Source organism: Chiroxiphia lanceolata, chromosome 5 (assembly GCF_009829145.1).
Source record: "Chiroxiphia lanceolata isolate bChiLan1 chromosome 5, bChiLan1.pri, whole genome shotgun sequence".
Lineage (NCBI taxonomy): Eukaryota > Metazoa > Chordata > Aves > Passeriformes > Pipridae > Chiroxiphia > Chiroxiphia lanceolata.
Window position 1 is genome coordinate 75,411,492 of NC_045641.1, and position 12,081 is coordinate 75,423,572.

At 44.9% G+C, this 12,081-nt stretch overlaps 1 long non-coding RNA gene across 1 annotated transcript in view; it reads left to right on the plus strand.

Moving 5' to 3' along the window:
• LOC116786540 overlaps positions 1-12,081 on the plus strand; it is a 155,595-nt gene that overhangs the window by 121,991 nt on the left and 21,523 nt on the right. Inside the window, exon 9 of the long non-coding RNA XR_004356987.1 lies at positions 108-219. This is a non-coding gene — a long non-coding RNA (uncharacterized LOC116786540). The remainder of the gene's footprint in view (positions 1-107; positions 220-12,081) is intronic.

The following is a 12,081-nucleotide window of genomic DNA, read 5'->3' on the forward strand; positions in this document are numbered from 1 at the left end:
GATAACAAAGCATAGTGTAATAAAACCCTGAAGTTTGACAGTGCTTGTGTTTGTTGATGTATGGAGAGTAAAAGTAATTCTGAACAAAATTTTGTTCTTTTTTTCAGATTCACTGATAACATGGAAACCAGAGTCTGTTAACCACTGGCTATTCCAGATACAATGTCAAAGCCAACAAGGAGACTTGAAGTAGTGTGACTCAAAAAAAGAAGTATTTTGGTAAGTCACCTAATGTGCATTAAGAAGTTGAGAAAGTGATATTTTTTTCTCTTTGTAGCTGAAATGTGCTTTTAAGAAACATTACTAAAAACACAGTAGGCTGTTGACATTTTGGGAAGTGTTTATTCCTTCAGAGGGCTAGCAGACCAAACCCACTACCTCCCTTCAGGTATGCTCAGTTAGAACACTCTCCCACAGCCCAAACTCGTGGAACACTCCACAGTCCCTCAGTGTGACATTCTGGCTTTGCTCGTGTGGCACAGTGCTCTTCCTATCTATGCCACTTCCACTTTCTTTCAGAGTTAATTATTCACATCTTTCTGGGTAAGCCTCACCATCAAGCAGAGCATCACCTCAGCATGTCAGGAGGAATATTCTCATGTTCAGGCTCCACTGAAGAACATCATGTGTTTGAGGAGTCTGGCATTGCTTTCCATATGTATTGATTGCAGCAGAATTTAAACAGAACAGGTCCCAAAACACAGATATAATTGTTGTGTATTCACTATCTTAATATGCATTACAGATTTTAATCTCCTTCCTGAACCCTTAAAAGCTGTTTTTTTAATGTGGTAACCACATGGCTGTATACTGCTCTGAACTGTGCTGGTGCTGTCATTTACGAGTGTGGCTCTTACATACCTCGAGGACTCTTTAGATGGCAAGTGCAGCTCACAGTGTTGCTTGGCTTTGTTAAAGCCTGCTAACGTGTTTACATGGGACACAGAGGTTACACAGTTTCCACTCACACCAGTCCTAGTTCTGATCTCTTTTTGCTTTCTTGCCTTAATGTGTGTTACAGAATATCTGTGCAGATGATAAAAATATAAAGCTGTGTAGCTCTTCAGTGTCGCTGTAAAGTAGGATACAGGTGTGTACCCTACTCAGGTGAGGCTGCATAGGAACAGGTAGATATCACCCAAAGGTACATTGCACTTGCATCTAAAAGAAAATTTCTGAAGAGAAAATTATTTTATATTGTCATGGGTTCCTGTCCCATTTTTAGAAACATATTTGAGAAACAAATCTGAGAAACATAACTGAAATGGCAGCGTATCCTCACTGCAGTACCTGGGCGTGAGACAGAGTGTGCCCTTTTTGAGCAAACTAACAGTCTTGGAGTAACTTGAATAAACTTTTCCCTTATTTTTCCACTCCTAGAACTCTTGTATATACCTCCCCATCCCCCCTTTTCTCCCCAGAGTTTCTTATAATCTGCTGTTCAAGAACTGCTGCACTTCCCTTGTATTCTGTATCCCACTTTGGCCCAAGTGATAAGTAGAGACTAGAGATGTTCCCTTAATCATTATATCTGTCTGCTGACGGCTTCATAAGGAACAGATGATGTCCAGTGTTGGATCATGGTAAGGCATGGAAGTGTCTTCCTTCACTTTCTATCAGCCTTCTTGATATTGTTCCAGTCAAACTGTTCCAGTTCTCACTGACATAACATGTCGTCTGGACTGGTGTGCACGTGCTGTTCCCTGCCTGTACATGCTTTTGGGATTCCCAAAGTCTCAGTGTATTTCTCATGGTACTTGCATGAGAAAAAGACATCTGAAAAATGGCTCCAAATGCATTTCTCTTCTGCAGAGGCAGAGCCTGGGGCAGGGTTGGAAGCAGCTGTAACCCTGCCTCAGCAAGGTGCAGTGCAGCTCCTTTTCTGTAGGAATGCTATCCCAGCACAGTTAACTGGGCAACTCCTGAGGCAAGGTATTAGTATTTTATTATCATGACTTCTTCTGACACCCACACATGAGCGTTCATGTTGCCAGTGCATCAGAAAAGGTCATAGTTGCTTAAATAAATAACATTGGTATTTTGCAAACGAGCAATTAAGTTATGAAAGAAGCCTCTTTTCATATAGCTGCTGGCTTTGATCCTTCTCTGCATTATTTAAGAACTAAGGCTCCAGAGTGAATTCCTGGTGTCAGTCACAGAGTGCAGCTCTGCTGTGCTGACATGTCAGGGACCTCCTGACCAGGACCAGGGCAGCCTTTGGGCTGGTGACAGTGGGTTCTCTTCCCTGGGGTGGAATTCCTCGGTTGGCTTTGCTCCCGTCTTTTCCCACACCATCTCTTTGGCACTGGTTTCCTCTGGTTCCTGGCACAAAAGTCTGTGGTTGCAGTGCGATATGTGCCCTCTGCAGTGTGGGATTTCTGTCTTGAGTGGGGTTTCCAAGGCTCTCAAAACATTTGCTGCCTTCCCTGCACCTCCTCGTTCATCTCTCCAAGTCTGAAAACTGCCTGCACAAAATGTTTGGCTTGATGTAGATGGCACTGTGTGTCACCATGGACAGGGGAGAGGTCAGCCTAGCCTCTGACACTGGAAAAGCCAGTCCTTAAGGGGGCATGTCCCTTTATATTGCAGTTTATCAGAAGAGGTTCTGGGAGTTAAAGAAGAATTCTTGTGAAATTTGGAATTATGTTCATTTTTTAAAATAACATGAGTTAACATTTACTGTGAAGTTCTTTTTTGACTACAGACTGAACAAGGAAGGAAACAAAATATTTTTCTCTCTAAGGCAGCTACTTTCTCTATGCCTTTTTCTTTCCTCTGTTTAATTCCCAGTACCTCAGAGACACAGTTTCCTCCCTTGGCAGGCACTGTGACCTTAAAAATAGCCAGCTCCAAAATAAACACAGAAAACCCCCATTTCAGTTGTTTCAAATACATTGTAAGTAACCAAACCCACATCCATGCTAAAGCTGAAATTCACAGTCTGTTGGAGCTGCACCAAAAGGGGGCTGTTGTTGCTTGGAGGGTTAGCATTCCTTGTGTTGTGTTCACACTGCCTCTGTCACCAAAGACACTGGTTGCAGCTCAGAATGCCATTTGTAAGGAATTTGTCACTACCTCTACCACTCTTGCAAAATGTTTAGAGGGGACACTTTGTTTGGATGAGGGCCAAGCAGGGCACCAGACACCAAAGGAAGTGGTGATCCCAGGATGCTTCCATGGAGGGACATCCCAGCTGCCTGGGCCAGCTGGAAGGGGTGGTTATTTATCCAACAGAAAGCTCGTTCTGTCACTTCTGGTTGTAGGAGTCCACTCTCTGACCCAGCTGCAGGAGGAGGAAGGAGGCAGTTTGGCCGGGACCCCTCTGCCCAGGGGCAATGGCACAGCCCCAGCCCCAGGGCTCTCCCTGCCACCCTGCCACTGCTGCCCTCACTTGTGCCCCAGGCTGGAGCAGGCCTGCAGTTCTCCTGCAGCTCTGTCCAGAAGAGCACTTACGGGGTGCTGGGGCAGGGCACGAGCCCCAGCCTGGCCAGGGACCCAGGGCTGGTCCGTGTGCTCCAGCAGTGAGCTGCTGTGCTCTGCATTTCACTGGGGGCCTGGGGCACGTGGAGCCAGGACGGACAGAAGGACAGCAGAAAGGACAAGCAAGTATTGCAGAGGAGTATTTTCTGAGTCTGGCAATGCCCTTGCATGGAAAAGTTGGTCAAGTCTTACAAATACTTTTCACCAGGCAGAAGTGTCTCCTGACCTTGCTTAGGAAGGTTTAAAACTGGTACGGATTTGACTCCATTGAGTCTTCAAACATGTTTTGAACCCTTTTCTCAAAACCAGACACCAAGTAGTACCTGGGCAGGCTGGCACAAAACACAGGTATTCCCTTTGCTTTTCACCTTGCAGGGGGGAATTTTCTGTCTCTGAATATGCCAGCTGTATCTGTATGGTATAGCTAATATTTAGGCACTTGAGTATCTTCCTCTGAATATAGTCTGAAATTCTTCATTTATTTAGAAAGACTATGTGTTACAGTGTTTTGAAGGCTCAGAACAGGACTAAGAAACTTTTTTTGATTAGCATAGGCAGCTTAGTCCTTGGGGAAAGAGGAACAGTTGGAAAATGAACAGGGGGAGAGAGCAAAAGAACATTTTGTGTACTCTTCCATCTAAGATACAGCAGGGTTTGGGAAGGTTTTCTTAATCCGTTGTGTTAGCCTGATCCACAGGAAACTCATTTTGAAATTAAATATACCAAAGTATTTATGATTTACAAAGAGGGAGAAGAAAGCCTTAAAAGTATCTTGTGTTTGATCTATTTGTTGCTATGAAAATATTGACAAAAGGCAGAAGAATGGCCTTCATTAAACTTATTATTGTTGGCTTGTTTAAATGCTTTCTTATTAAGGCAAACTCCCATTAATACGTGAGATTATTTCTTCCATAGTTGTGAAGGAATAAAAGATGGAGATTTTGAACATTAAACTGTTAACAATGATTCTAAACTAGGTAATCTGTGATTCCTACTCAATAATATGTAGTGTGGCAGAGGGGGAAGCTTTTCAAAGTAAAAAACATATATGGAGTAGTTTGTGCAGAATTTATGCTCCAAAATATCTTTAAAAAACAGCTTCCATGTAAAATCAGAAACATGGTATTAATGACACAGTTCTAAAAGTGTTTCGGAAAATAAATAATACTGTATGGATCCAAGGCAGACGGATCAGACTCTTGCTACCACTGTGCTGCTGCTCATGCTACCTGTGCTTGTTAGTCTGAAGCACTCTGAGGTGGCTGAAAACTCATTCTGCTTGGCAGGAGAGTGATTACGTAGCTGGGGGTTAGAAATGCAATTCCTCATGTTGCAGTGCAGGCAAACCTGACCTTTAAACTCTCAGTTGTCACTTCACAGCACCAGACAGTACTGTTGGCAGCCCAGAATTGCTAACAGAAAGGCTAATTCCAGCTCCTTACTCTGTCAGGTTGCCTTGGGTGAGCGTTAACAATGACACGCAGTTGCACTGTCATCACTGCAGTGTCCTGGGGGCCACAATGTCCTGGGAGCAGGAACGTCTGTTGGGATGTTGGATTTCGTCTCCCCTGGCACTGTTGTGTATTTTCTGTTCACTCTTAGTGGTCTGGGTAAGGTTTTGGTGTAGGTGGAAGCCCCCCAGGGCAGCCCTCAGTGCACAGAAGTCCCTGGCTGAAGAATGCCAAGGAACAGGGAAGGCAGAGTTAGCACTGCACTGCAGGGAAGCACAGTGCTCACGTTTCCCTTCCCAGAATTTCTGACAGGCTCTGTTTATACCTGCTACGCAATACACCTCCATCTCTCTGTAACTGAGAGTGAACTTTGGGCTTGTTACTCGCCTGATCCTCAGAGCCATCCCTCCTGGAAGGCTGTTTGCTCAGAGGTGCAGGCTCTGCCTCCCTCGGTCCCTCCCAGTGCTGCCTCACAGCCAGTCTCACCTGGGCTCAGGAGGTGCAGAGCTGTGTCCTTGCAATACTTGCACTGTGCATCATTATGCTTATTGTACTGGAACCCAGTTAAGAGAGAGGGGTTTGGATTGGTTTGCTGTAGGGACACAGAAGGAAGTGAAGAGATGTAGGAGGTATGGGTAATAAAGCTTATAAAAGGCAGTAAAGGTGTGCTTGCAGTTGTGAACCAAAAATACCACTTGCCTGCAAAATTCATTTGGTGTGCAGGGTTATCTTTTTTCCTCCTTTGGCTTTTTTTCGTGTTGTATTATTTTGTATCCTTGGAGTTGTGGGGTGGATTTCTTTTTCTCAGGAACTAGCAGTATTTAAAATATAGGGGGACATTGCTTTATTAAAACAATTCTTTTAGTTGTCACGGCAACTGGTCTTACATAAATGATGAAGAAAGGAAGAGTGCATGTAGAGATACATTAGGTCTTAACAGGGGATCCAGTACTTTTTAAACTAACAAAGGAGCACTCTGGGGTTTGTTGTTGCTGTGGCTCATTTTATCCAGATGATTTTTACAACTTTAGTACTCTCCAGGTTCGCCACCAAACACTGCAGCCCTTGTGTGCTCACAGCTGCATCAATCCAAATTTCTTTTGTCTATGTGACTATTAAGTTCCTCCATTAGGATATCTATTTGTCAAAAACAGGCACAGAACTATATCATAAAACCCCAGATGTGATACTTAGTGATTCTCTACAAAATATTTTTCTGCTCTTCCTTTTCCAAACTTCCCTGAGTCAGACAGGCAGAAATGGCAGCATTAGGGAGAATGCTGCCGTGTGCCCAAGGTGATCTGGTTTAATACAAATGGCTACTTTCCCTCCAGCTTCGCTCTGTTAAAGGATAAGTGGAGACTTGAGGAGGCAGGGGTATTATTCTAGGATCAGCATATGTGATTTCCTACATTTACTTGTGACTAGGGAATAGTTCACCAAAGAAGTGGAACCCCAAAAACCAAAAGTGTGATGACAAAATTTAGAATTTTTTCTCTTCTCTAGGGATTTAACAGTAGAATCAAAATTCTTTACTGCTCAAAAGGTTTGCTACACTTAAGAAAAAAAACATGTCAGAGAAATGTGCCATAATTAACATACTTAGTGTTTTTATTCCCATTCCTCAATTTCTAAACCTTTTTCCCAGTATTTGCTAGTTGGTTTTTAGTCCTTATGCTTATCTCTCTGTAATCATCTTGCTTTTCCTTTCCTACTTTACCTTTCTCTTTTGCTGGTTACAGTCCTTTACTTGTTTCGTTTCCCAGTTGTTTCTCAGGTCACTGTCACCTTTTCCCCTACCACTGTATGTGCTGCACATGGATTCTCCTGTTTGCAATGTTATTAAGAAAAACTTCCAAAATATCGAATATTATAAATTCCCTATGGGATATGATTATTCCTATTCTAACATCCAGCAAACCAAAGCTGATAACTTACATTGCTGAGGCCAGTGGTGCCCATGTATTCTTCTGCTTCCCTTTCTTGCTTACAAGTTTTGTATTTTTAATTGCAGTTCTCCAAATTTAAGGGCTAGAACCCTTTTGTTCTCTCCTAAGTGTTGAAAGCTGGCTTTGGTAGCTTTGGTGGCTCTGGAAAAGGGGCTGTGAGGATGGCACTGCAGAGCTGCTGGGAATGGGTGTGAGGAGCCGTGGGAGCTACAGTGTGAGCCGGGGCTCTGGAGAGCACACACAGGTACCTCACTTGGATATGTCAGAAGTGTGACAGCTGTGCCATCCATCCTCAGTGTTTTTATTTAAATTGAACTGCAACTGTAGGGTGTGTAGACTGCTTTTTCCAGCGGCAGCAGGTGGAACGCAGTATATTCTTCCCAGGAGCCCATGCAGGCATTTTTTTCTTAATCTTTGTCTTGCTGTGTTTAAGTTTGCATCTGCTGGATTCTGCTTTGAGTTTCAAGTTCAAAGGCGTCCAGATGGTCCTTGTGAAATGTCACAGAAACCACTGAGCTTCACCTGGGTTTGCAAGGAAATCTTGTCAAACCACGAGTTTCCCACACTTCCAGTGTGAAACCTTGTGCTAACTGAAAGATTTTTTTTCTCCCAGCTTAGATTAGAGTTAGCTTAACTCTGAAGGGTGATGACCCATGAACTTCTTCATGAACTTTGGCCTGATTTTAAGTTTGTAACAAAATTCAGAACTCTTTTGATTTTGGGGGTTTGTAACGAAACCAAAGGACAGTTGCAGTCAAGGTTGCCTTAGAGCCGGTGGGTTTAGCGCTGGGTGCAGCCTTTGAACGGAGCATGGTGAGTGTGCCAGGTGTGCTCAGGTCTGGCAGAGCCGTCCCTGGGGCTACAGGGTGTCTGGGAACAGCGTGTCCACGGAGCAGGGGGCTGCCCTGGGCTGGGGGCTGCAGGCAGGGTGCCTGGGAACAGTGTGTCCACGGAGCAGGGCTGCCCTGGGCTGGGGGCTGCAGGGTGTCTGGGAACAGCGTGTCCATGGAGCAGGGCTGCCCTGGGCTGGGGGCTGCAGGGTGTCTGGGAACAGCGTGTCCATGGAGCAGGGCTACCCTGGGCTGGGGGCTGCAGGGTGTCTGGGAACAGCGTGTCCATGGAGCAGGGCTGCCCAGAGCCGTTCCTGGGGGCTGCAGGGTGTCTGGGAACAGCGTGTCCATGGAGCAGAGGGCTGCAGGGTGCCTGGGAATAGCGTGTCTGTGGAGCAGGGCTGCCCTGGGCTCTGCAGGCATGGGGCCTGCACCAGCACCGTCTGGAGTGGGAACAGCATCCCACATGTGCCTGTCCCGGGCAGGGATCCTCCTCCTCTCCTGTTGTACCACAGCTCTAGGTGGCCCAGACAAAGCCCCTTGCACTGGCTGTGTCTCTCAGTTTCCCATAAGAGAAGGGTCGGAAATGTCTCACAGCTAAAAGCAGAGGGTTACTGGCAAATGCCCCACAGTCCTATGTAAACTGTAGGCTAACTTCTCTTTTCTGAGAACATTTTACCCTGCTCTCTCTGGAGCCTCAGAGTAGTTTTCTTTCAACAGTCAGACTCACAGGCTTTCTCCAAAGAGATAAAGTTTCAAAATAAGCTTCTTTGGTCTGTTTTCCCAGGTAGCTGGTTCACCAGCCACCTGCATGCTGCCAAGGGTTTCCTGACTTTGGCTTTTGAGGGCCAGCCCTTTATCCCCATTCAGTTGCCTGTTCTGTGACCTGGTTCATTGAATGTCAGATAGCAGCATCACACCGGAGCACGAGTCTTCGGAGGAACAGAGGGAACAGAAATGCTTCAGCCTAATCTCTTATAGCCTCAGTGTACCTGTGTAATGCCTGTGTTTTCAGCATGCCTGTGTCATTATTCCTTACCTGTTGGGTTTCATTCCTGTATTACAGGTCCCTCAAAGTCAGAGCTGTATTAAAATTAACAATGATTATTTTCTTTCATTATATAAATCCAGGGTGGTTTGGGGTTTTTTACACCTATTGCCCTTTTAAAATATATCATTAGCTCAGTGGCTTTGATTATTTTGTGTCATTAAAAAAACTGCAAGCAAAATCCCCTCAACCATATTTTATTTATAGGAGGGTGACAAAAGCATAGTTTTTTGAGGTTAGAAAGGTTTTGGGTTTTGCTTTTTAGGTGGTTTGTTTTTTATCTTTTCCCTCAGGAAACAGTGTAAAATTATCTGAATCTCTAAGCCTGTAATTTGGCAGGTACCTAAATCTTTAATGAATAGCATGTGCTTTTCAGTTTTTCCTAAAGATTTGCATATTTGCTGCTTATGATCCATCAGTTGCTAATACTTCTATGAGGAGGCTGGTGGGCACGTGATTAAAAAAGAAAAAGATTGTGCTTATTAATTCTTGGTGCTATTTGCTTTTATCAGCTGTGGTATTACTTTATTCTGATTTAGCTGTCCCTAGCTTATTGGACATGAGAGTTTAATTGGAGTGAGAAGTCATCTGCTGCGATGGAGGTGTGGGCTCCATTCTTTAAGTGTTCCTTTGCTGGTTCTGTTGCAAGTGCTTTTAAAGCTGTGCTGAAGACTGTGAGGTTCGTGGAGCTGTAATAGAAAACATTGGTGTCTGGACTTTCAAGGGAAGAATGTGGTTAAGATTACAGTGCCTGAGTCACTGTCAATGGGTGGTCTTGAGTCCATATGGCTCCCAGTAGACGGGCACGGCAGTCTCTGCTCAGATGGGCCATGAGCTGCACTCGCCGAAGGGAGAGGGTTGGAAAGGGCCACCCTCGACTGTGTTTTGCCTGCACGGTGGTAAAAACACTCTCAGGTGGCTTCTCAGTGCAGCTTGGTTTTAACTTTGCTACAAACAAGGTAAAGGGTTTGCTGAGAGGCTCGCTGGCTGCAGAGCCGCCCTCCCTCTGGCTCCTGGGGTGGCTGCTTTTCACTCGGGGCGTCCCCATTGTTGCGCTGGGCTTTAATGAGGCAGTCACAAAATGTCTGCCTCACTGCGACCGCCATTTTGTGGCCTGATTGTTGGATAATGAAGACTGTGAGAAACAGAAAATAAACAACGTGGCATGGAGGGGCTTTCAAAAGGAGCACCAAATCTTCATGTTTTATTTAGACACTTAATTGTTGCCGACTGGCTGCATTTAAACAAGCGACTTTACAGTGTCTGGAAGAAAACCAGCTCCCGAATCTGAGGAGCTGACCTTGGGTAGATGCCATCAACTGTTCTTTTCTGTTGGCACGAATGTGCTGCTGGCAGTGTCTCCCTGTAGCTGCAGTCACTCACCCAGCTCTCAATCCGAACCTGCTTCCACTGTACTGGGCCACCAAATCATGCTGTTGTTGTGGCTTAACCCCGACCGGCAGCTCAGCCCCTCACAGCTGCCCGCTCCCTCCCCTGCCATGGGACGGGGACAGAACCAGAATGGTAAAAGGAAGAAACCCGTGGGTTGAGATTAAAGTCAGTTTAATAGGGAAAGGAAAGGCTGTGCACAAGCAAAGCCAGACAGGACATTCATTCCCCCCTTCCCGTGGCAGGCAGGTGCTCAGCCATCCCAGGAAAGCCGGGCTCCACCACGGTCACGGTGACTTGGGAAGATGAACACCATCACTCCAACATCCCCCCTTCCTCCTTCTCCCCCAGCTCTGTATGCTGAGCATGACCCCACGTGGTCTGGGATGTCCCTGTGGCCAGCTGGGATCAGCTGTCCTGTCCTGTCCCCTCCCAAGTCCTTGTGCCCCCCAGCCCCTCGCTGGTGGGGTGGGTGGGGAGCAGAACAGGCCTTGGCTCTGTGCAGGCCCTGCTCAGCAAGAACTAAAAGATCCCTGAGTTACCAGCACTGATCCAGCACAAACCCAAAGCAGGGCCCCTACAGCTACTGGGAAAAAATGTAACTCTACCCCAGCCCAGCACAGCCCTTTATTCCAAATATTATTTGCAGCCCCTTTGATAACCAAGATTTGATAAAAAATATATAGGATATCTGAAAATAAGAACCTTCAAAAAAGCTATAATTAAGCTTCTTTAATGGAGCAACACATAATGTTCTTTGGAAATAAAGGAGGGAGGCTACAAATTTGCTGAAAGCAAACTAAAAATGTGTGATGGGAATTGAAGGGACACAATGGAGTTGTTCCTGTGGTCCTAGGGATGTAGTACTCACTATGTGAGGAGTGAAGTTAGTGGTATTTACATGGTTCTTTTATGAAATTATCTGGTTTGTGTATGTAACATGAGGAAGGGTGCCTTACATTCACAGTAGGGTGCAACTTCAAGGCTGTTTAAAATTCTACCATATCTTAATGATAATAGTTAATCCCAGTATCAGAACAGTACTTCTATTTTTAAAATGCAATCAATCAATCATTTTAATACATTGCACCCTTAGTGCCAAACACCTCAGAAAATGGTGTGTTTGGCAGTAAAAATAAAGCATCTGAAACTCCTTCTGTAGAGTCATTCTTCCTTTCTTTCTCACCCATGTAAGTACAGTAAAAACTTAAAGCTGCAAGAAATATCTGGAATTACATAACAAGGAGTATATCCTCCAAACAAGACCAGTTGCCAGGTAGGGGTTGCTGTCATGGACTGAGGAAGGTGGGACACAGAAATTGCCCCACCTAACTAAAGTTCTCTCTAAAAATACTGCATGTGCTGTTTGTTCTTGGGTGTGATTTTGACTTTTGAGGTGGGAGTTGTGTACAGATGCTAGACTTCCTTTTAAGGGGATTACACTAGAAATTGGTTCTTTCTGTTTATTTCTCAGGACAGCTTTCCGTGCCTACCATGCTTTTTCAGAAAGCTGTTTATATCCCCTAGGGGTAATAGAAGTTGTACGTAACTCAGGTTGGGTTTCTGCCTCTGCCACAGTGATTCACACAGAAGCACACTGTCTTCTACATCTGTTCTTCACCTGCAAAATGAGGATTAATGCTTCCTTAGCATTAGTGCTTATAAATTACTTTGAAGATCCTCCAATATGCTCCGAATATACCTGTCAATGTTGTTAGTGATAAAAAGGTGAACTGCATAACTCAGTCATGTTAACAGCATATTAACTGAGAGGGTTTTTAACACAACTTGAGTATAAAAGTATCGGCACCATATTCCAGCAAATAACCAGTACAGTAAAAGCATACCTTTATATTACCTCTGTTTTCTCTTCTCTGTGGGTATTCTCATGAGTGGGCTTTTTCTTGGGTCACTTATTTTCTGAGACTGACCCT